The sequence below is a fragment of the Balaenoptera acutorostrata genome, chromosome X, assembly GCF_949987535.1.
Source record: "Balaenoptera acutorostrata chromosome X, mBalAcu1.1, whole genome shotgun sequence".
NCBI classification, from domain to species: Eukaryota; Metazoa; Chordata; class Mammalia; order Artiodactyla; family Balaenopteridae; genus Balaenoptera; species Balaenoptera acutorostrata.
The window spans coordinates 27204187-27229761 of record NC_080085.1 but is presented as its reverse complement, the minus strand read 5'-3'; the positions used below and the strand labels follow the sequence as shown (position 1 = coordinate 27229761).

General features: G+C 37.6%; 1 protein-coding gene across 2 annotated transcripts in view; it reads left to right on the top strand.

Moving 5' to 3' along the window:
- TAB3 (TGF-beta activated kinase 1 (MAP3K7) binding protein 3) overlaps positions 1-25575 on the top strand; it is a 114733-nt gene that overhangs the window by 20793 nt on the left and 68365 nt on the right. Inside the window, exons 2-3 of one of the 2 annotated variants that reach the window (XM_057538395.1) lie at positions 15154-15259; positions 18737-18859. The exons of the other annotated variant lie outside the window; for it this stretch is intronic. The gene's annotated coding sequence lies outside the window, so the exon portion shown is untranslated. The remainder of the gene's footprint in view (positions 1-15153; positions 15260-18736; positions 18860-25575) is intronic. 2 annotated transcript variants of the gene reach the window in all.

Below are 25575 nucleotides of genomic sequence, written 5' to 3'. Positions count from 1 at the left end.
ATCCTTGCCTCCCTGGGATAAACCCCTTTGATTATGGTGTATGATCCTTTTAATGTATTGTTGACTTTGGTTTGCTAATATTTTGTTGACGATTTTTGCATCTGTGTTCATTAAGGATATTGGCCTGTAATTTTCTTGTGGTTTCCTTGTCTAGTTTTGGTATCAGCCTAATGCTGGCCTTGTAAAATGAGTTTGAAAGTGTTCTCTCCTCTTCTATTTTTAGAAGAGTTTGGGAAGGATTTGTATTAATTCTTCTTTGAATGTAGAATTAACCAGTGAAGCTCTCAGGTCCTGGACCCTTTGTTTGTTGGGAGATTTTTGGTTACTGATTCAGTCTCCGTAATAGTAATTGATCTATTCACATTTTCTATTTCTTCATGATTCATTCTTGGAAGGTTATGTGTTTGTAGGAATTTATCCATTTTTTCTAGGTTGTCCAATTTGTTGGTGTATAATTGTTCATTGTAGTCTTTTATGATCCTTTGTAGTTCTGTGGTATCTGTTTGTTAATTTTGTCTACTTTTTAAAGAACCAGCTCTTAGTTTCATTGATTTCTTCTATTGTCTTTTTGGCCTCTATTTTATTGGTTTCCACTCTGATCTTTGTTATTTCCTTCATTCTACTAACTTTGAACTTTGTTCTTTTTCTAGTTCCTTGAAGTGTAATGTTTTGTTATTTATTTGTGATACTTATTGTTTCTTGAGGTAGGCCTCAGTTATTATGAACTTCCCTCTTAGAACTGCTTTGCTGCATCTCATAATTTTTGGTGTGTTGTATTTTCATTTTCATTTGTCTCAAGGTATTTTTCGATTTCTCTGTTGATCTTTTAGTCTTTCAGTAGCATGTTGTTTAATTTCCACATATTTGTGAATTTTCCAGTTTTCTTCTTGTAATTGATGTCTAATTTTATACCATTGTTGGAAAAGATGCTTGGTATGAATTTATTTCTTCTTACAACTGTTTGGTAAGTTATCTTTTTTAAAAATTTGTCCATTTTATCCGAATTTTCAAATTATTGGCATTACAGTTATGCTCTTTTATCATTTATTGTCTACAGATTCCTTACTGAATGTTCCTCCTTTCTTTTCTTAATAGCTTTGAGGTATAACCATACAATTCACCCATTCGAAGTGTACAACTTTGTGGTTTTTATAACATTCACAGTGTTGTACAACCATCAGCATAATCAATTTCAGAACAAAAAGGAATGCTGCACCCATTAGCAATCACTCCCCATTTTCCCCGAGCTCCTTCTCGCTCCATCAGCCCTAGGCAATCACAAATCTTTTTGCCTCTGTAGATTTTCTTCTTCTGAAATTTTCACATAAATGGAATCATGCAATTTGTGGTCTTTTGTCACTGGCTTCTTTCACTTAGCATAATGTTTTCTAAGTTCACTTATGTTGTAGCATATATCAGTACAGTTGACTTTTGAACAACAGGGGTTTGAGTTGTGTGGATCCACTTATATGGGGACTTTTTTCAGTAGTAAACACTATAGTACGACACAGTCTGCATTTGGTTTAATCTGCAGATGTGGAACCGTGAATACAGAGGAACTGTGTACACAGAGGAGTCACGTATATGGAGGGCCAACTATAAGTTATACTCGGATTTTCAACTGTGTGGAGGGTTAGCAACCTTAATCCCTGTGTTGTTCAAGGGTCAACTGTACTTCATTTCTTTTTACTGCCAGATAACATGCTACTGTATGGATATACCTTATTTAATTTATTCATCAGTTGATGGACGTTTGAGTTGTTTTCAGTTTTTGGCTATTATGAGTAATGCTACCATGAACATTCATGTACAAGTTTTTGTGCAGACATGTTTTCATTTCTCTTGGGCCTTTTTCATTCTTGATACTGGGTATATGTATCTTTTTTTTCTCCTCTTTTTAAAAATAATTTTACTAGAGGATTAGCAATTACAGTAATTCTTCCAAAGAACCAGCTGTGTTGGTGTTTTTTTATTTTGTTAATATCAGCTTTTATATTTATTATTTTTTTAGGACTCCTTTTGCTTTTATTTTTCTAACTTCTTAACAAGGGTGGTTAGGTATTAATTTGCACCCTTATTTCCTTCCTAACATATGCAGTTGAAACTACACATTTCACTTTCAAGTATGTCTTTACTTGCATCCCATTATTTTTGATATGTAGTATTTCCATTATAACTTCACAACATATCTTAATTTCCATTGTAATTTCTTCTTTGATCAATGGGTTGTTTTAAAGTGGATTTTTTAATTTCCAGTAATATAAGAATTTTCTAACTGCATATTTTATAATTGCTTTCTGGTTTAGAGTACTTTCTCTGAGTGATTTCAGTCTTTTAAAATTTCTTGAGATTTAGTTTATGGCTCAACATGTGATCAGTTTTTGTAAATATGTAAGATCTTGAAAAGAATATATTCTGCAGCTGTTGAATGCAGAGTTCTATATATGCCTGTCGATCAAATTTGTTAATTGTGTTGTGTTATCCTTACTGATTTTTTTGTCTGCTTATTTCAACTACTGAGAGATACCTTAAAATCCACCACTATGATACTAATGTATGTGTATTTCTCCTACTAGTTCTGTCAACTTTTCCTGTATATATAATTTGAGGCCATGATATCAAGTGCATCTAAATTTTTAGAAACTATTTATTTATTTATTTATTTGGCTGTGTTGGTTCTTAGTTGGGGTACGTGGGATCTTTCGTTGTGGCAGGCAGGCTCTTCTTTGTGGCACATGGGCTTCTATCTAGTTGTGGTGTGTGGACTCTATAGTTCTGGCATGTGGGCTCCAGAGTGCACAGGCTCAGTAGTTACGGTGCGTGGGCTTAGTTGCCCCGTGGCATGTGAGATCTTCGTTCCCTGACCAGGGATCGAACCCGCATCCCCTGCATTGGAAGGCGGATTCTTAACCACTGGTTCACCAGGGAAGTCCCAAGTGCATATAAATTTAGTTAATTATGTTCTGGTGAGTTAAACATTTTATCATCCTTGAAGTGACTCTTTTAACTCTAGTAATACTTTTTCTTTGATGTCTGTTTTTTCTGAAACTAATTTAGCTATACCGTCTTTATTTTGGCTAGTGTTTGCATGATATATATATATATATATATTTTTTAATTTTTATTCTTGGCTGTGTTGGGTCTTCGTTTCTGTGCAAGGGCCTTCTCCAGTTGCGGCAAGCGGGGGCCACTCTTCATCGCGGTACGCGGGCCTCTTCACTATCGCGGCCTCTCTTGTTGCGGAGCACAGGCTCCAGACGCGCAGGCTCAGTAATTGTGGCTCACGGGCCTAGTTGCTCCGCGACACGTGGGATCTTCCCAGACCAGGGCCCGAACCCGTGTCCCCTGCATTAGCAGGCAGACTCTCAACCACTGCGCCACCAGGGAAGCCCATGATATATTTTTTTATCCTTTTACTTTCAGCCTTTCTGTATTCTTATGTTTAAATGGGTCTCTTGAAAGCAGCATATGTTTGTAGATTGTTTTTTTAAGTCTGATAATCTTTTTCTTTTTGGGGAACATTTAGTCCATTTGTATTTAATGTAAGTACTGACATTTTGAGATTAAATACAGCAGCACATTTTTGTCCCACCTGTTCTTTATTTTTCTCTTCCTTTGATTTGATTATTTTTATATCAATTTTCCTTTATTGGTTCAGATATCACATATTCATTTAAATTATTTTCATGATTGCACTTGCACTTACAGCATGCATAGGTCACTTATCAAAGTCTAGTGTTAACTGATAATTTTATCTTTCTCCTGGTTGAAGCAAGAACGTTAAAATACCTCTGTTCCATTTACCGATCTCCTGACATTCATGCTCTTGTCCTGTAACTTAATATTCTGTATGTATATTTTTTTACAAAAAGCTGTACATATTCCATGTATATAATTTAATGGGTTGGGAGATAAGTTTCTGTACGTATTTTAAACCCCACAGGACATTATTATTTTATACAATCAATGCCCCATTAGATTTTTCACATGCTTACTTAAACTTTCATGGTTCTTCATTTCTGCATCTGTGACCTTCCGTTTTGGGTCAGTTTTTTTTGCTTTATGATTTTTTAGTGGAGTTCTGCTGGATGTGAACTCTGTTTTTATTTGTCAGAAAATATATTTCATTTTCATTCTTTTTTTCTTAAATGTATGTATTGTTTTTCAAATTCTTTTCCCATTTAGGTTATTACAGAATATTGAGCAGTGTTCCGTGTGCTATACAATGTGTCCCTGTTGGTTATCTATTTTAAATACAGTAGTGTGTATATGTCAATCTCAAACTTTGAATTTTTTTAAACTTTTTCTTTTATATTGGAGTACAGTTGACTAACAGTGTTGTGATAGTTTCACTTGTACAGCACAGTGGTTCAGTTATACATATACACGTATCTATTCTTTTTCAAGTTCCTTTCCCATTTGGGTTGTTACATAATATTGAGCAGAGTTTGCTGTGCTATACAGTAGGTCCTTGTTGGTTACCCTTTTATTTTGGCTGCACTGGGCGGCATGTGGGATCTTAGTTCCCTGACCAGGGATTGAACCTTCACCCCTTGCAGTGGAAGCACGGAGTTGTAACCACTGGACCACCAGGGAAGTACTGGTTATCCATTTTAAATATAGCAGTGTGTACATGTCAATCCCAAACTCTCTAACTATCCCTTCCCCTCACCCTCACCCTCACCCTCCTGGTAACCATAAGTTCGTTCTCTAAGTCTGTGAGTCTGTTTGTCTTGTAAATAATTTCATTTGTATCATTTGTTTTAGAGTCTGCATGTAAGCGATATCATATATTTGTCTTTCTCTGTCTGACTTACTTCACTCAGTATCATAATCTCCAGGTCCATCCATGTTGCTGCAAATGGCATTATTTCATTCTTTTTAATAGCTGATTAATATTCCATTGTATATATGTACCACGTCTTCTTTATCCATTCATATATCGATGGACATTTAGGTTGCTTCCAAGACTTGGCTGTTGTAAACAGCACTGCAGTGAACATTGGGGTGCCTGTATCCTTTCGAATCATAATTTTCTCCGGATATATGCCTAGGAGTGGGAATGCTGGATCATATGGTAGCTCTGTTTTTAGTTTTTTAAGGAACCTCCATACTGTTCTCCATAGTGGCTGTACCAATTGACATTCCCACACAAAGTGTAGGAGGGTTCCCTTTTCTCCACACCCTCTCCACCATTTATTGTTTGTAGAAGTTTTGATGATGGCCGTTCTGAATGGTATGAGGTGATATATCATTGTAGTTTTGATTCACGTTCCTCTAATAATTAGCAATGTTGAGCATCTTTTCCTGTGTCTCTTGGCTGTATGTATGTCTTCTTTGGAGAAATGTCTATTTAGGTCTTCTGCCCATTTTTTGATTGGGTTGTTTGGGTTTGTTTTGATATTGAGCTGCATGAGCTGTTTGTAGATTTTGGAGATCAATCCCTTGTCAGTTGCATTGTTTGCAAATATTGTCTGCCATTCTGTGGGTTGTCTTTATGTTTTGTTTATGGTTTCCTTCGCTTTGTCAAAGCTTTTGAGTTTCATTAGGTCCCATTTGTATATTTCTGTTTTTATTTCCATTACTCTAGTAGATGGATCGAAAAAGATATTGCTGTGATTTATGTCAAAGAGTGTTCTTCCTGTGTTTTCATCTAAGAGTTTTATAGTATCAGGTCTTAACATTTAGCTCTTTAATTCATTTTGAGTTTATTTTTGTGTATGGTATCAAAGAATATTCTAATTTCATTCTTTTACATGTAGCTGTCCAGTTTTCCCAGCACCACTTATTGAAGAGACTGTCTTTTCTCTGTTGTATAGTCTTGCCTCCTTTGTTTTAGTTTAATTGACCATAGGTGCTTGGGTTCATTTCTGGGTTTTCTATCTTGTTCCATTGATCTATATTTCTGTTTTTGTGCCAGTACCATACTGTCTTGATTACTGTAGCTTTGTAGTATAGTCTGAAGTTGGGGAGCCTGATTCCTCCAGCTCCGTTTTCTTTCTCAAGATTGCTTTGGCTATTCGGGGTCTTTTGTGTTTCCGTACAAATTGTGAAATTTTTTGTTCTAGTTCTGTGAAAAATGCTATTGGTAGTTTGATAAGGATTGCATTGAATCTGTAGATTGCTTTGGGTAGCATAGTCATTTTCACAATGTTGATTCTTCCAATCCAAGGACATGGTATATCTCTCTATCTGTTTGTATCATCTTTAATTTCTTTCATCAGTGTCTTACAGTTTTCTGCATACAGGTCTTTTGTCTCCTTAGGTAGGTTTATTCCTAGGTATTTTATTCTTTTTGTTGCAGTCGTAAATGGGAGTGTTTCCTTAATTTCTTTTTCAGAATTTTCATCAGTAGTGTATAGGAATGCAAGAGATTTCTGTGCATTAATTTTGTATCCTGCTACTTCACCGAATTCACTGATGAGCTCTAGTAGTTTTCTTCAGGATTTAGGTAACATCTTTAGGATTTCTATGTGTAGTGTCATGTCATCTGCAAACAGTGACAGTTTTACTTCTTTTCCGATTTGTATTCTTTTTATTTTTTCTCTTCTCTGATTGCCGTGGTTAGGACTTCCAAAACTATGTTGAATAAAAGTGGTGAGAGTGGACATCTTTGTCTTGTTCATGATCTTGGAGGAAATGCTTTCAGCTTTTCACGTTGAGTATGTTGTTAGCTGTATATATGTTTGTCGTATATGGCCTCTATTAGGTTGACATAAGTTCCCTCTGTGCCCACTTTCTGGAGAGTTTTATCATAAATGGGTGTTGAATTTTTTCAAAAGCTTTTCCAGCATCTATTGAGATGATCATGTGGTTTTTGTTCTTCAGTTTGTTGATGTGTGGTGTATCACACTGATTGACTTATGGATATTTAAAAATCGTTGCATCCCTGTGATAAATCCCACTTGATCGCGGTGTAGGATCCTTTTATTGGGTTGTTGTATTCAGTTTGCTAGTAATTTGTTAAGGATTTTTATGTCTATGTTCATTAGTGATATTGGCCTGTAATTTTCTTTTTTTTGTATTATTTTTGTCTAGTTTTGGTATCAGGGTGATGATGACCTCATAGAATGAGTTTCGGAGTGTTCCTTCCTCTGCAATTTTTGGAGAAGTTTCAGAAGGATAGGCGTTAACTCTTCTCTAAATGTTTGATAGATTTTGCCTGTGAAGCCATGTGGTCCTGGGCTTTTGTTTGTTGGGAGTTTTTAAATCACAGTTTCAATTTCAGTACTTGTGATTGGATTGCTCATATTTACTATTTCTTCCTGGTTCAGTCTTGGGTGATTGTACTTTTCTAAGAATTTGTCCATTTCTTCTAGGTTGTCCATTTTATTAGCATATAGTTGTTTGTAGTAGTCTCTTACGATTCTTTGTATTTCTGTGGTGTCTGTTGTACCTTCTCCTTTTTCATTTCTAATTTTACTGACTTGAGCCTTTTCCCTGTTTTTCTTGATGAGTCTGGCTAAAGGTCTATCAATTTTGTTTATCTTTTCCAAGAACCAGCTTTTAATTTTATTGATCTTTTCTGTTTTTTTCTTCATTTCTATTTCATTTATTTCTGCTCTGATCTTTGTTTAGTGTTGTGTTTGGATAGCTTTCTCTCTCTGTCTCTCTCTCCTGTTTTTTGGTTGCGCCACATGGTATGTGGGATCGAACCTGTGCTCCCTGCAGTGGGAACACGGAGCCTTAACCACTGGACCGCCAGGGAATTCCCTGCTTTTTCTCTTTTGTGTATGTACCTGTTGTAGATTTTTGGTTTGTGGTTCCCATGAAGTTTTGCTATAGCAGTCTGTATATATAAACAAGATCGTTTTAAGCTGCTGGTCTCTTAATTTGAAACGTATTTCCCGTTTCCTGCATTTGTGCTCTCCTCACCATTGCTGGTTTTGATAATATATTTGTGTGTAGATGATTTCCTACCTTTACTGTATGTTTGCCTTTACCAGTGAGCTTTCTCATTTGTATATACTTGTTTGTAGTTGTGGCCTTTTCTTTTCCGCCTAGAGAAGTTCCTTTAGTATTTGTTGCAAAGTTGGTCTGGTGATGTTGAATTCTCTTAGCTTTTCCTTGTCTGTAAAGCTTTTGATTTTTCTGTTGAATCTGAATGAGAGCATTGTTGGGTGTTCTTGGTTGTAGGTCCTTCTCTTTCATCACTTTAAATACATCATGACACTCCCTTCTGGCCTGCAGAGTTTCTGCTGAGAAATCAGCTGATAACCTTACGGGAGTTCCCTTGTATATTATTTGTTGCTTTTCCCTTTTGCTTTTAATATTTTTTCTTTGTTTTTAATTTTTCTCAATTTGATTGTTATGTGTCTCTACATGTTCCTCCTTGGGTTTATCCTGCCTGGGACTCTCTGTGCTTCCTGGACTTGGGTGACTGTTTCCTTTCCCAAGATAGGGAAGTTTTCAGCTATCATCTCTTCAGATATTTTCTCAGGTCCTTTATCTCTCTTTTCTCCTTCTGGGACCCCTCTAATGTGATTGTTGTTGCGTTTAATGTTTCCGCAGAGGTCTCTTAGACTGTCTTCATTTCTTTTCATTCTTTTTTCTTTATCGTATTCTGTAGTAGTGATTTCCACCATTCTGTCTTCCAGCTCACTTATCCTTTTTTCTGCCTAACTTATTGTGATATTGGTTTCCTCTAGTGTATTTTTTATTTCAGTTGTTGTATTATTAATCTGTTTGTTTGTTCTTTAGCTCTTCTAGGTCTTTGTCAAACATTTCTTGTATCTTCTCGATCTGTTCCTCCATTCTTTTTCTGAGATCTTGGATCATCTTTACTATCATTACTCTGAATTCTTTTTTGGGTCGATTGCCTGTCTCCACTTCACTTAGTTGTTCTTCTGGGGTTTTATCTTGTTCCAACACCTGGGACAGATTCATCTACCGTCTCATTTTGTCTTACTTTCTGTGATTACTGTTTCCATTCCACAGGCTGCAGAGTTGTAGTTCTTGCTTCTGCTGTTTGCTCCCTGGTGGATGAGCCTGTCTCAGAGGCTTGTGCAGGCTTCCTGGTGGGAGCAGCTGGTTCCTGCCCATTGGTAGGTGCAGCTGGGTCTTGTCCCTCTAGTGGGCAGGGCCGTGTCAGGGGTTGTGCTTATGGGGCAGCTGTGGGCACAGGAAGACTTTAAGCAGCCTGTCTGCTGATGGGTGGGACTGTGTTCCTGCTCTGTTGGTTGTTTGGTCTGAGGCATCCCAGCACTGGAGCGTATAGGCTGTTGGGTGGGGCCGGGTCTTGGTTAGAAGATGGCAGCTTCCAGGAGGGCACATGCCAATGAGTACTCCCCAGAACTACTGCCACCAGTGTCTTTGTCCCTGCATTGAGCCACAGCAGCCCCCCACCTCTGCAGGAGACCCTGCAATACCAGCAGGAAGGTCTGGCCCAGGCTCTTATGAGGTCACTGGTTTTTTTCCCTGGGTGGTGCACACGAGACCTTGTGTTCCCCCTCTGAGAGTGGAGTTTCTGTTTCCCCCAGTCCTGTGGAGTTCCTGCAATCAAACCCCACTGGCCTTCACAGCTAGATTCTCTCAGGGCTCCTCCTCCCGTTGCCAGACTCTCAGCCTGGGGAGCCTGACGTGGGGCTCAAAACTTTCACTCCTGTGGCAGAGCTTCTGTGGTATAATTATTCTCCAATTTGTGGGTCACCCACCCAGCGGGTATGGGATTTGATTTTATTGCGATTGTGCCCCTCCTACCATCTCACTGTGACTTCTTCTTTGTCTTTGGATGTAGGATATCTTTTTTGGGAGGTTCCAGCATTTTTTTGTTGATGGTCATTCAGCAGTTAGTTGTGATTTTGGTGTTGTCATAAGAAAAGGTCAGTTCACTTTCTTCTACTGCACCATTGTGTCTCCGCCCCCTTAATTTTCATTCTTGATGGGTGTTTTCTCTGCCGTGGAATACTTGGTTGGCAGTTGTTTTTCTTTCTGCTACTTAGGGATTCCATTACATATGTCTTTTAGCTTCCATTTTTGTTGAGAATTAAGCTATCCATGTAAACTGTTGCTTCTTTGGAAGTAATCTTTTTCCCCCTCGGGATGCTTTTAACTTTTTCTTTGTCTGCTGATTTTCAGCTAGGAATTCATTGACATCCTTAAATTTGTGGTTTGACATTTTTTAATCTTTTTTGGAAATTTTCAGCCATTCAAATTTTGCTTCTACCCCATACTGTCTCTCCTTTCCTTCTGGAATTCCAATTAACTGTGTCAGATGTTATACCTTCATACCATATCCCCACGTTGCTTATCCTGTATTTATTCTGAGCTTTTTTTCCACTGACTTGTCTCTGATTCAGTGTCTCAACTGTGTCCATTGGCTGTTAAACCTGTTCATTGGATGATTAATTTCAGTTTTTGTGTTTTTCAGTAACAAAATTTGTTTGCTTCTTATAAAAACCTGGTATATCACTTTTTATAGTTTCTAGTTCATTGCTGAGACTTTTAAGTTTGGTTTCCATTTCCTTGAACCAAAGTATTTGTTTCATAATTCCAATATTTGGAGTCTCTGTGAGTGTTTATTGTTTTATGTTTCTGTGGCTTTTGATCTTATGTCTATTGTTTTCCCATGTGCCCAGTTGTCTTTAATTGTTTGCTGGGCATTGGATTTGAAAAATTACTTGAGAAATCATTTGAGACCAGGATGATATCTCCAGGAAGGATTTTTTTGAGGGGGGGGGTGGCATCTGCTTGAGGGAATCTAGGATTACTTAGTCAAATCTCAGCTTTTGAGATTTTTCTGGGCCAACTGGATGACTCAAGGCTAAATTGCTTTCAATTTTTGGACTGTTTAATTTCCGGTTCACCCATATTTCTAAGGTGCAGCCCTTTAGGTTCCTAACATGAGGGTAGTGAGGAGGATTTTCCTTTTGTCCCTCTGGGCCTACGCAGCTGTCAGGTACGGTTTAACTTCTGGTTTCTTCTGGATTGTTGTGCTCACCTCTCTGAATTCCAGTCCTTTAATGGATCTGAAAGCACTAGCCTGTTGGCTCTTTGATCCTTTAAGCAAGTCATTTCTTACATTTTGTCCAACTTTTATTATTTGTCTAAAGTGGAAAGATTGGTTCAAATTACCTAATATGCCATAACCAAGAGAAGGAGTCTTCCCATTGGCTCTTTATGGCAGAACATGATTTTGTCTTGTTTTCTAGGTCAGACTCAGCCCCTAGTTCGCTTTAAATTTTGTTTTATTTTGTTTTATGTATCTGTACTCACTTGGATAACTTTGCACATTTTAATTAAAAGGTTACATTGTGTGTGTGTGTGAAAGTATAAATAAGTTGTTACCTGATTATTCAGGATTCAGGATTTTAGTCTCTTCCACCTAGGGCAGTTTCTAGTCCTTGACAGTGGACACGTTTATTGTATTTAAGTTTCAGTTAAAAATAAGTCTCTGGAATGACTTTTAGAACATGAAATCCCTCTTAATTACTATTGAAGTTGGGATGTACAATATCAACTAAGTTTTATTTTCCTCTCATAGAAAAGAATGCTTTTGTAGTTATAACTGTCATGACTTCTGTTTTAGTGTACATATTTGTAGACATAATATATATCTGTCCTTGTGAAATAGAAAAAAAGGAGGCAGTTCTGCTGAGATTCTTGTTTGCTGTATTATGAAAGCTCTCGAGCATCCTCTTGAATGAATATGGTGGTTTACAAGTTACAAACATTTTCCTTCTATGTAAATTAATTCCTACAACATCTTGTGAGGTGTGGTATTAAGCAAAGGATTTGGAAACAGGCCCTAAGAGAGGTTAAGTAACTTGTCTGTGGCTCCACATCTGGTGAGTGGCTTATGTCGTCTATGATTATTACAGTGTTTTATTTCAGCTGTTGTGGCCTGTTAACGCTTGCCTGTAGATGCTCACTGACTTCCCAGTTTTGTCACGTTATGCTTTCTTCTTTCTGTACACCATGTAATATAATGACCTCATGACTCATGTCCTGAAGATTGAGACAATTGGGATATTACTCCTTCATATCCCATCCTCACTGCCTCTCAGCGCACCCCATTTCTAGAATATGGTCACACCAGCCCTGGAATTTGCCACCTCCTCTGTTGGAAAGCTTGCTTTGTCACTAGTCCTTTCTCACCCCACATGTATAGTCAGTCCCTTTCCCTCTCTTTATGCATGCCTCAATTTTTCTGATTCTAAGAAAGATGCCTCTTTTCTTTCCAATGCACTTGCAATCTTTCTTGTCACTCTTATGGTTAGACTCAAACTCTCTAACTTCCTTACTGGATATTTTCTGTAAGCCTTCCTTTCTTTTCTAATCGCTCTTTATAAGATCCTAGCCAAAGTCTTGTTTGGTCTGATCCTCTGAATCTTAAGGAGAGCAAAAAGCTTTTCTGCCTCAGACCCTTTTCCTAGCAGTAGAGTCAGTGCTGCTATGTATCTGGTGGTGCTTCTGCTTCTGAATGGTACTCACATCTCATTTTCAACATCCTTGTAATGAAAACCTTGAACAGTTATCTTACATTAGGACTGTGGATGTCAAATGCCCTTGTTTGCTTGGAGCATGTTCAATTACATAGTGTTCAGTTACTACTTGTTTAAGGGTATGAGGATGCCACCTCCTCAAATTTAGTAATACTCCATTTTCTCTTGAGAACTATTGTGTCAGTGTGTGGTTTGTTTTTTTTATTTTGTCCCTATCCAAGGATTCTTTTCTTGGAAGTTTATTCATTAGTTTTCTCCCCATCTCACTCACAAAACTGTCATGCTTTAAAATGTTGGTAGAATTGTGAGTGGTACCAGTATCTTTTGAATGTCCTATTTCAAACCTTTGCACTTTTCCCTTTTCCTTCTCTTTTAACCCTGCATCTTTTCTGTTGTCCACTTTATTTTTCTTCAGTAAACTTGATTTACATGAATTCATCTCTCCCTTCTCTGAACTCTTTTTGTTATCAGGGTACAGAGTACATATATTCTTTTTCACCAGCTCAAGAGTAAGCTTTAAGACAGGGCATGGGCAATTAAAAAAAAAAAAGTCAGGGCATGGGCTTCACCCTTGTGCTTTATCACTTATTTTTTTAAATAAATTTTAAAATTTATTTATTATTTATTTTTGGCTGAGTTGGGTCTTTGTTGCTGCACGCGGGCTTTCTCTAGTTGCGGCGAGCGGGGGCTACTCTTCATTGTGGCGCGCGGGCTTCTCATTGCGGTGGCTTCTCGTTGTGGAGCACGGGCTCTAGGTATGCAGGCCTTAGTAGTTGAGGCTCATGGGCTCTAGAGCATAGGCTCAGTAGTTGTGGCGCACGGGCTTAGTTGCTCTGTGGCATGTGGGATCTTCCCTGACCAGGGCCCGAACCCGTGTCCCCTGCATTGGCAGGCAGATTCTCAACCACTGCGCCACCAGGGAATCCCTGCTTTATCACTTATTGCAGGACCTTGCATATAATAAGATTCAGTAAATATTTAAGTTTATACTTAACATTATAATTAATTATAAGTTATGCTGATAATTATAATTACTAATTAATATAATTATTAATCATAATATTAGTTAATGTTAATTGACGTTTAAATATAATGGTTTTGGCTCTTTAAGGATTTTATCTCTGGACTGCCTTAAGAACCCTCTCAGTAGTTTTATATCTTTAGCTTCTTTTTCTGTGATCTCTGTACAAAAGAATGAAAATCATCAGCTTTTAAGTATTATTTTGAATACATTGGTTTTTTTCTCCTTAAAGGACTCTGTAGTGACTCCTAGTTGATTGGTTTTATTTTTAAATTTTTATTTGTGAACATTTCCAAATGTACACAAAAAGTTCAGTGAACCTCTATGCTGCAGACATCAACATTTCTCCATACTTGTTTCATCTTCCCCCTATTGCTTTTTATTTTGCTGAGAATTTATGGCGTATCCAAGACATTATTTCATCCCTAAATGACATGTATCTAAAACAACACATTTTCTTACATAACCACAATGCATTGTCATATACAACACACCTGGTAATGATTCCTTAATTGCGTATATAATACTTATTAGTCCACGTTCAAGTTTTCCCAGTTGTCTGAAAAAATTTGTTTTGTAGTTGGTTTGTTTGATTTATGCAAGAGTTCAGGTGTTGACAGCCTGATCCCTTCATGAAGCCCCACTTTTCACCCTAATGCTTTTACCATTCATCGATTACAATTGCATGGATTAGTTATTAAATTAAAAATTGCCAAATTGTGAGCGTTCTAATTTGGTTACTTCTGCCATTATTAGCTGAAACTTTTCTCTCTGGAAGAACTTTTTCCTCATTCACTAAGGCTAGTTGGTTAACCTAAAATATCTAGTTAGTTCTTGAGTTGTTAATACCCTCTACTGGGGAAAGAAGACTCTGCTTTCTTTTTTAGCTAGTAAGACTCTTTATATTATTTCACTAAGGCCTATAGTAAAGTATTTTTTTTCCTTCTTGAGGAAGTTAAAGTTATTCTTGAGTGGTAGATTAGTGATTTTGTGGGTTGGGTTATGGGGAGGGCCTCCCAGTCCTGAGTGAGCAGTTCAAATTCTCTTGAGAAGGTATAGTGGGGGGTGGATGGTGGGGAAAGGAAAGGAATACAAAGGAAAAAAAATATACCCCCTTCACTGTTGGGCTTTGTACTGAGGGTGTGGTGCTCACTTGGGGTGTGGAAATTTCAAACATTCTTCTACTTTCCCAGAGAATAAATTAGACTCAATATAGATTCCGTATAGATGCAGTATAGAGTCATTTAAATTTAAGGACGTATGGCCCTTAAAGGGTCTTAGCACAGTTTTGTAATCAAACCCATTCAAATTTAATGACTGGTATTTCATGCGGAGCTGCAAGGACCCCTGATGGTTTGCCAGGGATGCAGCTAAAGTTCTTGCCAGCTTTCTCTGAAGCCAAAACCTCAGAAAAGCTTTGGCCATCCCCTCTGCTGTTGTCAGCTCTGCCTTAGGGATTAGAGGTGACTGACTAGGAAGGGGAGCAGGGTGGCTCAGGCAGTCAGGGGAACTTTTTGTCACTGACTGAACATAAACTTCATTCACTGAAATTTCAGGTGGTAAAGGTATACAAATGGCTGCTTTCCTTTTTCGTGACCTTTTATTTGTATACTGTATCACTTGCTCATACGGCCTTCCTTAAGCCTTTCACAGTTTGAATATTACCACTTTGGTCTTTCGTTTACCTAGGACAGTGTCTTCAGCCTTTTCTTCAAGTTTTTTACCGTGAATTGTTGCTGCGTGTCAAACTGGACAAGGTATTTTAGTTGAAGTTTCACCAGTTGAAACATTGGAGGTAAGGAATGTTTATCTGTGTGTTTGTGTATTTTTGTAGTTATATTAGAGCAGATTAGTTTTTTGAAAACTAATCTGTATTGCTGTTAACATGTTTGTTTACTCCACCCCCTCGCCCCCATCTCTTGTACATATAAGAGCAAGGATGAAAAAATAAAAGATAGATGTCCAGGTAGTTTCGTATGTTTAAATTTAGGCCCTAAAGCAGGACCCAAAGCAAGTTCTTTGTACAGTTTATTTACTATTAGAAACTTTATCAGCAAATGAAAGAGTAACTTAGCAGTTGATTTTGAATATAAGGGGCTAATCCCACCCAGGTCCCAGACCCCCAGTGGTTGGAGCTGGTGGAGTTTGAAAGACCTGCCCCAAAGAGTAACGGGGTGTGCATGCATATGCTGATCTTCCAACTTCCTGGTTTTTATTGTAATATTTCTTAGTCTCAGATACATGATCAGTAAATGAGTAGTATAGATGAAAAGTTTAGTATTATGAAAAAATAAGGGTATAATTTTTAAAATTGTATTGTGGTATAATTCCATTAGTAGATCTATGTCAAGAAAGACTATATAGCAGTATCAGCTTTGATTTCTAGATAGTTTATTTTTCCACCTTATAATAATGTTCCCATTCTTTTTAACATCTGTTTTCTATTATAATAACATATGTGGGTGTGTGTTGTGAATTAAACACTGGACAAGATGTTATGAGGCCTGTTTTGTAGTCCTGGCTTTCTAGCAAGTTTTTAAATCCATCTAACCTTCAGTTATCGTCTTGTGTAAAACAAGAGGATTGTACTGAGGTTGGGTTCAGGGTTTCTCAGCCTCGGCACTATTGACATACTGAGCTGGATAATTCTTTGTTGTCAGGGGCTGTCCTGTGTACTGTAGGATGATTAGCAGTATCCCTGGCCTCTGCCCACCAAATCCCAATAGCACCCCTCCCCAGTATAGCAACCAAAAATGTCTCCAGACATTGCCAAATGTGCCTTGTGGGACAAAATCATCCCCAGTTGAGAAACACTACATTAGATTATGTGTAGATTTCCTTCCAGGTTTATAATCCTATTGTTTTTATTTTTAAAAATCCTGCTCTTTGCAACCCAGCTTCCATGAAGCTTTCCCCCGCACTCCTTTTTATGGTCCTACCTTAATTAATTATTTCTTTTTCTGAGAACTTACAGGACTTAATCCTACTCTATTATATCTCTCAGTGCATTTCTCTCACTTTGAGGGCATGGGCCTTCTGTATCTCCAAGCCGAGTACTCAGATCTTATTAAATGAATGAACAGTGGGTTCAGGAGTATTGAAGGTTAGACATTTTAAAATAAATGATTATAAATGGCATTTTTGTTAATATTTCAAACCCTTCCAGTTGGAAATTCCCACAGTTTGTGATCTTGAATTTCTGGGTTAGTGAGACTGATGACTCTTTTTTTTTTATCTTTTAGAAGGCAGGAGCCTCCTAGAGTATGTGAGGGAGCTACACAAAACAGATCGAGGTTGCTTTTGAGAAAAATAAAGTCACACAAAAATTCATAACAGAGAGTTGTTTCAGCTTTCATATTCAGATGTTTCTCAAATAACTCCACTTTGTTAATTAGAAAGGTGCCATTTATTCAGGTAATAGTAAAAATGAAAGGTAGTAAATATTTTTCTTACATAACCCAGAATATCTCACCATATTCTAAGTCAGTATTTCTCAAAGCAACGCATAGTAAGAAATACATTTTAATCATGATCTAGTACATACATACAAGTTTTTTGAATCAATATTTACTGTACTATGTGTGAAGTACTCTGATATTTTCTGTTATGTTTCTTTTTTTTTTTTTTCTTAAATACCTGTCATCACCTAGTAAGTTTATCATACAGTTTACTAATAGGTTACAACCCACCATTTGTAAAACACTGTTCTAAGAAATCTCTTTAAGTAATAAAATGCCAAGATGATTTGCCTCTGGCATATGTTACCAATAGGCTGTACTGTGTCTTCTTAGAAAATGTCATTTAATAATTGACCTAATAAAGACCTTGGAATACCTCAACCAGAACAAATTAGATTTGCAGTCATTTGAAAGTCCTATATTTTTTCATTTATACAAAAAGTATTTTGTGTGCACAAGGCACTATAGGTCAAAGAACATGTTTGGTTTTCATTCTCAAGGTTTACAGTTATAAAACCTAGAGGAAAATAAAAAGTTGATAAACATTATTTCAAGTGCTGGTAGTAACAAACAGACAATAACTTTTGTAGGCATTTAGGAAGGAGAGAAAACTGTTCTGATTCAAGTTGATGGGGAGAAGGTTAACATGAATGTGGGGTGGATTTTGCATTGTCATATCAGAGATCAGAAAAGGCTGTTTCACGTGGTCAAAACAGCCTTCATGTAGGTGCAAGTACTTCTTGCTCATACTTGAAGTTCATTTTTCAGGTAACTGTTTATGATAAAGTAACTGAGAAGCTAAAAAGTAAGAAAAAGTATAGTAAAGTGCTAAAAAAATACATTATAAACAAGCTATGTTATTTTAGCTCTACTGTGGTTATAAAATGAGGTTGAGTCAGTAGATTAATTAGAAACTTGTATGCATGATGGCTCTGATACAAGCCAATATTTGCCCTAAAATGATAAGGTTAACATTGAATTATTAGGTTTACCGAGAACAAAGATAGTTTCTAAATGGTGGAGAGAGAGAGTGCTCATCTGTCAAAATAAGCCAATAAGGGCTTTTTTTTTTTAAGTAGCAGTTTTTAAAAAGTTGTATACTATTTTGGCTATGCAGTTGAAAATTTTGTACATGCTTGGTAGTCCTGGGCTTCCTTCTTTCTTCTCTAGATAGAATGGAGGGCTCATGATGGTAAGTCACAACCAGGTGTGCTACAAAAGCCTTAAGAAAACAGGCAGTGGACTATCTTTTTGTCTTTCTGAAGTGCTCTCAGAAAGACAAATGTAGAATTTAATTACTGTAGAAGATATTTGTGACCTAAAGGAAAAGAAGGTTCCGTTTGTGATGATACTTGGGAAGGAACTGCTTGCCCTAAAAGTGTGGTCTAGCATCCTGTCTGCTGTTACTTTAAGTCACCAGAAGTCTATGAGTTTTTGTCATTTTTCCGTATTGAGTTAGGAAGTTAATTAAAGGATAACTTAGCTCCTCATTTTGTCAGATTTCCAGTCTACTGAAAAGAAGATGCTTTGAGAGCTGGAGATGTGAATAAGAGTCCAGTGCCAGGGTAATTTTTAAATTTTTTAAAAAATAGACTTTATTTTTTTGGAACAGTTTTAATTTTTCAGAAAAATTGAGGAGATAATACAGACAGTTCCTTTATACCCTGCACCCAGTTTCCTTTATTATTAACAGCTTACATTAGCATGGTATATTTGTTACAGTTAGTTAGCCAATATTAAAAGTGTTATTAACTAAAATCTATACTTTATGCAGATTTCCTTAGTTTTTACCTAATGTATTTTTTCTCTTTCAGGATCCCACCAGGGCCCTGTATTACAGTTATCGTCACGTCTCCTTAGGCTCCTCTTGACTGTGACAGTTTCTCAGACTTCCCTTGTTTTGATGACCTTGTCAGTTTTGAGGAGAATTTGATCAGGTATTTTGTAGAGTGTCCCTCAACTGGATTTATTTGATGTTTTTCTCATGGTTAGACTGGGGTTATGGGTTTTTAGGAGGAAGACCACGGAGGTAAAGTGCCATTCTCATTACATTATATCAAGGGTACATACTATCATCATGATTTATCACTGTTAATGTTGACTCTGGTCACCTGGCTGAGAATATGTTTGTCAGGTTTCTCCACTGTAAAGTTACTTTTTTATTTTTGGTAGAAACTCTGTTCCATGCTGTGTTGTTTGGAAATAAGTCACTAAGTGTAGTCCACACTTAAGGAGTGGGAAGTTCTGCTCCATCTTCTTGAGGCTATTCTACATAAGTTACTGGGAATTCTCCATGGGAGATTGTCTCTTCTCCCCCATTTATTTATTTATTTATTCAGTCATTTCTTTATGTCAGTATGGGCTTACAGATATTTGTTTTATATTTTGGGTCATAATCCAACACTACCTTATTTATTTTGTTGCTCAAATTTTTGCTGTTTTGGCCATTGGGAGCTCTTTTGGTTGGCTCCTGTGTCACTCTGACATGCCCCCATCGTCATGGGGTGTTTTTTGGTTTTTTTGGTTTTTTCCGGACACTTCCTTACTTTCTGGTAATACAAGATTCTCCAGGCTCATCCTGTGTATCCCCTATCCCAGTTCTAGAATCAGCAGTTTCTCCACAAAGTCCAGATCTCTTTTATTAGAGAATGCTATTGGAAATCAAGATCTGGGTGCTAGGTGTGCTTGTTGCTACTAGAGTTTTGCTGTTCCTAGGCCTTCTTAGCTGAAATCCTGTGTATATATTACCTGTATATTTATGCATATTTATAAGTATCTCTATGCATTCATTTCTGTATATATATCTATCAGTATTAAGGTAAACATGAGTTCATATTGATGTCTCTAGTTCTAATCCATTACTACATAGGTCATTCTAGCCTCCTCCCCTTGCATTTCTGTAACCTCCCACTCCAACAGTGAGAAATCTGGCTCCCACCATTCACCATCCATTTACTTAATTGTTCAGTCCCAGTGTACATGTATAGTTGTATATCAGTTTTGTTATCCTGATACCCTGATGGGTAACAATATCAGAATTGTTAACCTGTACCCCCATGGGAAACAGCTTTATCAGCTAGAATACAATGCTTATGTACAGTTCCTTTTACCTTTAGTCTTACAGACTCCACTCATTTCCAGAGTTATTTCAATCAGCACCTTTCCCCCCATCCCCTGCAGTGATACTATTTCATACATTTGTAATACAGTTAGATTCTGTTATATGGTCTCCATTCCTTCCTGGAACCCCCTGACTTTCTAAAGGATTTTTTAAAATTTGCATACTTTAAGGTTCATTCTTTGTGTTATAAAGTTGTGTGGGTTTTGACAAGTGCATAATGTCATGTATCTACCATTACAGTATCATACAGAATAATTTCACTGCCCTAAAAATCTCCTATGCTTCACCTATGAACCCTCCCTTCCTCCCCACAAACCTCTGGCAACCATTGATCTTTTTACTGTCTCTATAATTTTGCCTTTTCTAGAATGTTCTTGAGATATTTTTAAAGTCACTTTCTAAAGGAAACCTTTGATTTCTCTAACCTAGATACCATTTTTTCTCCCACCACCAATTCATTCTTTTTTTTTTTTTTTAATTATTTATTTATTTATTTTTGGCTGCGTTGGGTCTTGGTTGCTGCGCGCGGGCTTTTTCTAGTTGAGGCGAGCGGGGGCTACTCTTCATTGCGGTGCGTGGGCTTCTCATTGCGGTGGCTTCTCTTGTTGCGGAGCACGGGCTCTAGGTGCGTGGGCTTCAGTAGTTGTGGCACGCAGGCTCAGTAGTTGTGGCTTGCGGGCTCTAGAGCACAGGCTCAGTAGTTGTTGCACACGGGCTTAGTTGCTCCGCGGCATGTGGGATCTTCCCGGACCGGGGCTCGAACCCGTGTCCCCTGCATTGGCAGGTGGATTCTTAACCACTGTGCCACCAGGGAAGTCCCAATTCATTCTTAATTGAACAAAATATTTCTAGTAAGTAAGAATCAAGGCGTTCCCATTTCTCTTCTCAGTTACCACTATATAAGGTCATTCAGCTTTGTTTATCTTTTAATATCCTACCTCTTTGTTACCAACCTCGGAATTGGGAGGAGATCCCAAATACCTTTATTTTTGTTGGGGAGGTTGGTGGGGGAAGGCAGGGAGTGGCCCTGTATGGTATGGTACGTCCTGTGTAGGTAGCAGCTGGCAAATAGATACTCACTTGTGGGGAGGGGTATTACGCTTAAACTTTATCTGAATATGCTTCTGTTTATTTCCGGTGGGGGGTTATACTTAACTTGAAAATGCCTTTGATGAGTCTTTTAATATGAATATTATTTTGGTCCATAGTCTCTTTTGAGAATATAACAGAATATGAGATAGATGAAGTGAATATGTGACTATTTCAAAATGGTTTCTACTGTAATGAAAATCCTGTAGGATGATAGTTTTAGAAATTATTTGGAAGGCTCTAATTTAAGGGAAATAATAACTATCATATTCCTATTTCTCACTTACTGTTTGGTAGCATCTTTATATATATGTGTGAAAAATCCAGAAATTGGAACTCTTACCCCTCCAGTAAAAGATCATTTGTTATGCTCCAATATCAGTCACTTCTTGTGGCTGTTTACCTTGAAGAATTCACAATCTGGTGCAGAAACTCTTCTTTTTTAAAAGCAAGTTTTGGTTTAAACTTTACAATGTCTTTAGGAGTTATGACATCATCAGAATCTTACCATGTAGCCTGTAGTACAGGAGAATAATGGCTAAAGCATAGACTTCAAGTTTGTGTTTTAGCTTTCTGCTTGTTAACTTTGTCACCACAGGCAAATTATTTACCCTTTCTGAGCCTTGCATTTCCTCATTTGTAAAATGTGAATGATGATATTACCTCTCCCATGGGATGATAATGGGGATTAAATGAGATAAAGCACTTAGCACAGTGCCTGGTACATAGATATGGCTCAATAAGCATGCTCTAAAATCAAAACCTCCACTCAACAAGAAAATTACCACAGCAATAGCATACTGTTGAGACACACTAGACTAGACTAATATGTACAGTACTATCTTTAAACCTCTCTGTTGAACACATTTCAGGTGTCACAGACCCAGCAAGTATGTCAGTGAATAAGAGCAAGGCCAGGCCTCCGTGTCTGGGACACGCAAGGGAGTGTAGGGACTAGGCAAGCTGGAGAGCATGTGTCCTTTCTAAACAGGTGAGCCATGCTTCAGCTTCAGCTAGTTGTTGACTACTATTGCTGGATCTGATTTTTCAGAGAAAAGCTAGATATCCAAATTTTTATGTCAAATTTTCCTATTTTAAAGTGTGGCTCAACCTTTTTTTTTTTTTAATATGCCAAGGCCAAACCAAACAGATTTGTGGGCTGGTTTTGGCCCAGAGACCACTGGTTTATAACCTGTGATGCAATTATTTTAGAAAGTGAGCCAAAGTTTTGGCAGAGGTAAACAGTCAGGGCCATAACAGCCCTGAATATTTGCTGAGCTCAGAGAAGGCTGTGGAAACAAAGCACTAGGTGTTGAGGTCATTTTCTAGAGCGTAGAGAATCGTGGCATCAGAGCAGAGCTCTAGGGGAGCTTCCTCTGGTTGGAAGGAGGAATTCTGTTGAGAGAAATCCCAGCACCTGCATTTTGAGGAAGAGATCCCACTGTGCCTTATGCTGACACTCCTGAATTAGGAGGGTAGCTGCACCACTGGAGGAAGCCTTAGAGTGATTCCACTGCTAAGCATACCACCCCAGCCCCCAGTCTCAGTACTGCCTTCAGAAATTAGGAGTTCCCGCAAAGCTAACAGGCAACAAAGGCTCAACACTACAAAATCTCCTGGTTTATGTGGCTTTCGAACAGTATGACATTCGTAGGGTTTATACCTTCAATATTTCTTCCTTCTTGATCTAGGGTTACTGCCTACTCAGCTCCACAGTCCACAGCTGTGGCCATCTGTGGTTTAGTGGGGGTGTTTCAAGGGTGTCCCAGGAGTTTGGTCGCATCCTAGCCTAGCCAGTACAGTTCAGGTACTACTTGCTCTGGCTGGTTTTAAGGTGTCAAGTCATCACTCATCACTTTAATATTATATAAAAAGTAGCAGCCCATTATAATATTGTTAAGTAACAAAGTCTGTATGTATTTTGCATAGTTGTTGAATACATTAATATATATGGGCAAGAATAGATTGTATGCTTTAATATGCATCACTTTCAAATCTATAATATGAGATCATATATGGCAATGTTTCATTTTAGTTGTATTCTATGGGATTCAATACAAAAGTACAGTGTAGTATTTTACTGTAAAACTTTTTTTTTTTAAGGAACAGGCTGATCTTATCGGTCGGAATATTTTCTGTTTGTAAACTACCTGTTGGCTTAACCTCCCAGTGAGCAGAAAGGAAATAACTTTTTTTTTAACATCTTTATTGGAGTATAATTGCTTTACAATGGTGTGTTAGTTTCTGCTTTATAACAAAGTGAATCAGTTATACATATACATACATTCCCATATCTCTTCCCTCTTGCGTCTCCCTCCCTCCCACCCTCCCTATCCCACCCCTCTAGGTAGTCACAAAGCACCGAGCTGATCTCCCTGTGCTATGCGGCTGCTTCCCACTAGCTATCTATTTTACATTTGGTAGTGTATATATGTCCATGACACTCTCTCACCCTGTCACATCTTACCCCTCCCCCCTCCCCATATCCTCAAGTCCATTCTCTAGTAGGTCTGTGTCTTTATTCCCGTCTTGCCACTAGGTTCTTCATGACTTTTTTTTTTCCCTTAGATTCCATATATATGTGTTAGCATACTGTATTTGTTTTTCTCTTTCTTACTTACTTCACTCTGTATGACAGACTCTAACTCCATCCACCTCACTACAAATACCTCCATTTCGTTTCTTTTTATGGCTGAGTAATATTCCATTGTATATACGTGCCACATCTTCTTTATCCATTCATCCGTTGATGGACACTTAGGTTGCTTCCATGTCCTGGCTATTGTAAACAGAGCTGCAATGAACATTTTGGTACATGACTCTTTTTGAATTATGGTTTTCTCAGGGTATATGCCCAGTAGTGGAATTGCTGGGTCGTATGGTAGTTCTATTCTTAGTTTTTTAAGGAACCTCCATACTGTTCTCCATAGTGGCTGTATTAATTTACATTCCCACCAACAGTGCAAGAGTGTTCCCATTTCTCCACACCCTCTCCAGCATTTATTGTTTCTAGATTTTTTGATGATGGCCATTCTGACTGGTGTGAGATGATATCTCATTGTAGTTTTGATTTGCATTTCTCTCATGATTAATGATGTTGAGCATTCTTTCATGTGTCTGTTGGCAATCTGTATATCTTCCTTGGAGAAATGTCTGTTTAGGTCTTCTGCCCATTTTTGGATTGGGTTGTTTGTTTTTTTGTTATTGAGCTGCATGAGCTGCTTGTAAATCTTGGAGATTAATCCTTCGTCAGTTGCTTCATTTGCAAATACTTTCTCCCATTCTGAGGGTTGTCTTTTGGTCTTGTTTACGGTTTCCTTTGCTGTGCAAAAGCTTTTAAGTTTCATTAGGTCCCATTTGTTTATTTGTGTTTTTATTTCCATTTCTCTAGGAGTTGGGTCAAAAAGGATCTTGCTGTGATTTATGTCATAGAGAGTTCTGCCTATGTTTTCCTCTAAGAGTTTGATAGTGTCTGGCCTTACATTTAGGTCTTTAATCCATTTTGAGTTTATTTTTGTGGATGGTGTTAGGGAGTGTTCTAATTTCATACTTTTACATGTACCTGTCCAGTTTTCCCAGCACCACTTATTGAAGAGGCTGTCTTTTCTCCACTGTATATGCTTCCCTCCTTTATCAAAGATAAGGTGACCATATGTGTGTGGGTTTATCTCTGGGCTTTCTATCCTGTTCCATTGATCTATGTTTCTGTTTTTGTGCCAGTACCAAACTGTCTTGATTACTGTAGCTTTGTAATATAGTCTGAAGTCAGGGAGTCTGATTCCTCCAGCTCCATTTTTCGTTCTCAAGATTGCTTTGGCAATTCGGGGTCTTTTTTGTTTCCATACAAATTGTGAAATTTTTTGTTCTAGTTCTGTGAAAAATGCCATTGGTAGTTTGATAGGGATTGCATTGAATCTATAGATTGCTTTGGGTAGTAGAGTCATTTTCACAATGTTGATTCTTCCAATCCAAGAACATGGTATATATCTCCATCTATTTGTATCATCTTTACTAATTTCTTTCATCAGTGTCTTACAATTTTCTGCATACAGGTCTTTTGTCTCCTTAGGTAGGTTTATTCCTAGATATTTTATTCTTTTTGTTGCAATGGTAAACGGGAGTGTTTTCTTAATTTCACTTTCAGATTTTTCATCATTAGTGTATAGGAATGCAAGAGATTTCTGTGCATTAATTTTGTATCCTGCTACTTTACCAAATTCATTGATTAGTTCTAGTAGTTTTCTGGTAGCATCTTTAGGATTCTCTATGTATAGTATCATGTCATCTGAAAACAGTGACAGCTTTACTTCTTCTTTTCCGATTTGGATTCCTTTTATTTCTTTTTCTTCTCTGATTGCTGTGGCTAGCACTTCCAAAACGGTGTTGGATAATAGTGGTGAGAGTGGGGAACCTTGTCTTGTTCCTGATCTTAGTGGAAATGGT